Raw genomic sequence first — 5,330 nt, forward strand, 5'->3', positions numbered from 1 at the left:
CTTTTAGTTTTTACTTTTTCTTTCTTTGGAGGCAGAAATTGGTCGTAAGACAATATGAGGAGTGGTCTCCTCCCTTATAAAAAAAAAATTAAAGAAGGATCAATAATATATGACTGCATTTTTCCCTTCTTTTTCTAAATGCAAAATTGATATATGCATCCCAGCTTTAAGATGGCCAGCCACATGCATACTAATCATCTCTTCCTTTCTCAAGAAGACTGCAGCACTGACAAAAAATTAATGAATGTTCAAAAACAGGACAGAGATGTCCCTTGGATCAGAAGCTGTGAGTAAATAAGAAACCAGAGCAGTGAGCTGTGGCTCTCCCCACCTCAAAACTGCTGTTGTTGGTCATGTATTGCCCTAACTGAGGGCCTTCTAGATCTCTATTACCTAGCTAAAGAGATAAAAAGATAGAAAGATTGAAACAGAAAGAAAAGCTAAGAGATATGGAGGTTACAGGAATTTTACAATCAATCTAATGCAGGCATTTAAAAAATGTGTTTGTTCCAGGAATCTCTGTAGCAGTTTAGTGAAGACTATGGATACCTTCTCAGAATAATACCTTTAAATGCATAAAATAAAATACAGAGGAGAACAAGAGGGCTGACTAGAAGCAGACAAGTGGAACAGCTCCCTTGACCACCACAGACACTTGAGGTAGCAGGGAGAGCTACTTAGAGAAGTGGTGGGGCAGCAAACCAGCTGACGTGGAGCCCAGAGGGTTTGGTGCCAGAGTATTTGTAGTGGAGCACAGCCAGGGACGGCCATCCCTCTAGGCTTGACTTGCTCCTTTAAGAGACTTTAGCCTTAGAGAAGCTGCCAGACCTAATCTCTGCAGGGCAGTCTTGCACATCAGATAGGGCTGGTCCAACCTGAGCACTTCTTGGTTTGCTGGCCTTTCCCGGGGCCCCAGCATGGCCATGCCTGCTTACAGGGCAGTCTCAGATGTCCTGGGGGCCCACACCATGGCTTCTGCACCAGCAGACAGTGCCTGACCTGTGGAGAGCTCCAGTGATATGGCCCCTATGGCTACACACCAGCCTGCATGTTCCCTCCCTATACTGCAGCCTCCCCCAAGCCCACCACAACTTCCCACATTGCTTTTCTGGCCCACATCTACACAGGTGGGTTTTACTTGCCTTGCCTTGCCAGCATGTGGGAGTGCAGTCTGCCCTCCTCCTCCTCCCCGGCCACTGCTCCCTGCTCCCACCATTGGAGAGAGACCCTTGGCAGATACAGAGCCAGAAAGCCCTGCCAGCACCCTGCTCTTGCCCTAATACTGCACAAAGAACACTGTGCAGGGGATCCTCAATGAAAGAAAGCTAAAAATCATGATAAAACAATGCAGCAGTTGACAGACAAAATAGCCATTATAGAGATGAATGTAACCTACCTGATAGAGCTGAAAAACACACTACAAGCTGCCACACTTTGGCCCCCACAGCACAGTGAACTCCAATCCTTGAGGATCCAGAGAGCAAAGTTGGGTCCCAATACAAGTCCCCCAGAGTTTGAGCACACAGTCCAGAAGTTGGGAGCTGAGTATTGGCCCCCTAAAATCTCCCAGAAATGAAGTCAGCCAGCTGAATGTACCTTATGCTATAATCAAACCCTCAAGGTCATCAAATAGGATAAAAGAAAAAAAAAAAAAACCCATCCGAAGGTCAGCAGTCTCAAAGGTTGAAGGTAGATAAGCCCACAGCGATGAGTAAGAATCAGCACAATAATGCTGTAAACTCAAAAGGCCAGAGCGCCTTCTTTCCTCCAGATGACCACATCACCCTTCCAGCAAGGTTTTGGAACTGGAGTGAGGCTGAGATGGCCGAAATGAAAGAAGTAGAATTCAGAATATGGATAGGAACAAAGTTCATTGAGCTACAGAAGTATGTTGAAACCCAATGTAAGAAAACTAAAAATCATGATAAAACAATGTAGGAGCTGACAGACAAAATAGCCAGTATAGAGATGAATGTAACCTACCTGACGGAGCTGAAAAACACACTACAAGAATTTCATGGCCGGGCATGGTGGCTTATGCCTCTAATCCCAGCACTTTGGGAGGTTGAGATAGGCAGATCACGAGGTCAGGAGATCAAGACCAGCCTGGCTAATATGGTGAAATCCTGTCTCAACTAAAAATACAAAAAAATTAGCCAGGCATGGTGGTGGGCACCTGTAGTTCCAGCTACTCGGGAGGCTGAGGCACGGCTTGCAGTGAGCCGAGATCTTGCCACTGCACTCCAGCCTGGGTGACAGAGGGAGACTCCATCTCAAAAACAACAAACAATCAAAAAAACAAAGAATTTCATAATGCAATCACAAGTGTTTTTTTTGTTTTGAGATGAAGTCTCGCACCGTCACCCAGGCTGGAGTGCAGTGGCACAATCTTGGCTCACTGAAACCTCCACTTCCCAGGTTCAAGTAATTCTCCTGCCTCAGCCTCCTGGAGAGCTGGGATTACAGGTGCCCACCACCAATCCTGGCTAATTTTTATATTTTTAGTAGAGACAGGGGTTTCACCATGTTGGTCAGGCTGGTCTCGAACTCCTGACCTCGTGATCCACCCGCTTCAGCTTCCCAAAGGACTTGGATTATAGGCATGAGCCACCGCACCTGGCCAACATTCTTAAAAAATAAGAAATTCCAACCCAGAATTTTATATCTGGCCAAAGTAAGCTTCATAAGCAAGGGAGAAATAAGATCCTTTTCAGACAAGCAGATGCCGAAGGAATTCATTACCACCAGACCTGCCTTACAAGAGCTTCTGAAGTAAGCACTAAATATGGGAAGGAAAGAGTTACCAGTCACTACCAAAACACACTGAAATACACAAACCAGTGACACCATAAAGCAACCACATAAACAAGTCTGCAAAGTAACCAGCCAACATCATGATGACATGATCAATCCACACATAGCAATACTAACCTTAAATGTAAATGGGCTAAATGCATCAATTAAAAGATACAGAGCGGTAAGTTGGATAAAGAACCAAGATCCATTGGTATGCTGTCTTCAAGAAACCCTTCTCACATGCAGTGACACACCTAGGCTTAAAATGAAAGGGTGGAGAAAAACCTACCAAGCAAATGGAAAACAGAAAAAAGTAGGGGTTGCAGTCCTAGTTTCTGACAAACAGATTTTAACCCAAGAAAGTTAACAAAAGACAAGGGCACTACATAATGGTAAAGAGTTCAATTTAACAAGAAAATCTAACTATCTAAATACACATGCACCTAACACAGGATCACCCAGATTAATAAAGCGAGTTCTTAGAGATCTTCAAAGAGACTTAGACTCCCACACAATAATAGTGGGAAATGTTAACACCCCACTGACAAGATTAGATCACCAAGACAGAAAATTAATAAAGATATTCAGGACCTTCACTGAGCACTGGATCAAATGAACCTGATAGATATCTACATAACTCTCTACCCCAAAACAATAGAATATGTATTATTCTCATTGTCACATGGCACATACTCAAAAATCGATTATATAATTTGAAATAAAACACTCCTCAGCAAATGCTAAAGAACTGAAATCATAATAGACAATCTTTTGGACCACAGAACGAACAATTAGAAATCAAGACTAAGAAATTCACTCAGCATTTTGTGAAGAGATGAAGACTGAGTTGTTGTGGCCTATTGCTGCCAACCTCAAGCAGCAGTTGGCTGTCTCTACATAGAATCCAGGAGTAGGAGACTCAGAATTGAACCTTTTCTCCCTCCCCATCCTGTTTTCAGCTTTGTGAGAAATCTTACTATCAAACACAATGGCCAGCAATGTTACCAACAAGACAGATCCCTGCTCCATGAACTCCTGTGTGGTCTTTGGGAATCTCAACACTCTTGCGGTCAAGAAGTCTGATGTGGAGGCAGTCTTTTCAAAGTATGGCAAAATTGTGGGTTCCTTGGTTCCTAAGAACTTTGCCTTTGTTCAGTATGTTAATGAGAGATATGCCCAGGCTTCTGAAGCAGGAGAGAATGGCAGAATGATTGCTGGCCAGGTTTTAGATATTATCCTGGCTGCAGAGCCAAAAGTGAACCTAGGAAAGCAGGTGTGAAATGATCTGTAGCAGAGATATATGGCTCCTCTTTTGATTTGGACTATGACTTTCAGTGGGATTATTATGACAGGACGTACAGTTACCCAGCACATGTTCCTCCTTTTTCTCCTATTGCTTGGGCTGTAGTACCATCGAAACACCACTGTGTATCAGGAAACACCTCAAGAAGGGGCAAAAGTGGCTGGGTGTGGTGGCTCACACCTGTAATCCCACCACTTTGGGAGGCCAAAGTGGGTGGATCATGAGGTCAGGAGCTCGAGACCATCCTGACCAACATGGTGAAACCCCCATCTCTACTAAAAATACAAAAGTTAGCTAGGTGTGGTGGCACATGCCTGTAATCCCAGCTACTCAGGAGGCTGAGGCAGGAGAATCACTTGAACCCAGGAGGCAGAGGTTGCAGTGAGCCAAGATCACACCACTGCACACTCCAGCCTGGGCAACAGAGTGAGACTCTGTCTCAAAAAAAAAAGAAAAAAAAAGAAAAAAAAAGAAAAGGAAAGAAAGAAGGGCCAAAAGTAGCTTCAATTCTAAGAGTGAATAGTGGGGATCTTCCAAGTCTGGAAAGTTGAAAGGAGATGGTCTTCAGGCCATAAAGAAGGAATTGAAACAGATAAAACAAAAGGTGGATTATCTCCTGGAAAAAATTGAAAAGGAACAGAGCAAACAAGCAGTAGAGATGAGGAATAAGGCAGAAGAGGAGCAGAGCATCAGTTCCATGAAGAGAGATGAGACTAATGTGAAGATGGTTTCTGAGGGGGGTGCAGATGACTCTCCTGAAAGGGGAACCTACTAGATGATGATGATATTGAAGATGGGGGATGACCAGCTGGAGTTGATCAAGGATGATGAGAAAGAGGCTGAGGAAGGAGAGGATGACAGAGACAGTGCCAATGGTGAGGATGATTCTTTTTTTTTTTGAGACGGAGTCTTGCTCTGTTGTCCAGGCTGGAGTGCAATGGCGTGATCTCAGCTCACTGCAAGCTCCGCCTCCCAGGTTCACACCATTCTCCTGCCTCAGCCTCCCAAGTAGCTGGGACTACAGGCACCTGCCACCAAGCCCGGCTAATTTTTTGTATTTTTACTAGAGACGGGGTTTCACAGTGTTAACCAGGATGGTCTCGATCTCCTGACCTCGTGATCCGCCCGCCTTGGCCTCCCAAAGTGCTGGGATTGCAGGCGTGAGCCACCGCGCCTGGCGAGGATGATTCTTAAGCACATGGTGAGGTCTGGAAATCTTATCCCATTATTT

General features: G+C 44.6%; 1 pseudogene; it reads left to right on the forward strand.

The window, feature by feature from the left end:
- The first annotated feature begins 3,784 nt into the window (after positions 1-3,784).
- On the forward strand, positions 3,785-5,000 carry LOC111540958 (annotated as a pseudogene).
- The last annotated feature ends 330 nt before the right edge of the window (positions 5,001-5,330 follow it).

The sequence above is a fragment of the Piliocolobus tephrosceles genome, chromosome 13 (assembly GCF_002776525.5).
Source record: "Piliocolobus tephrosceles isolate RC106 chromosome 13, ASM277652v3, whole genome shotgun sequence".
Lineage (NCBI taxonomy): Eukaryota > Metazoa > Chordata > Mammalia > Primates > Cercopithecidae > Piliocolobus > Piliocolobus tephrosceles.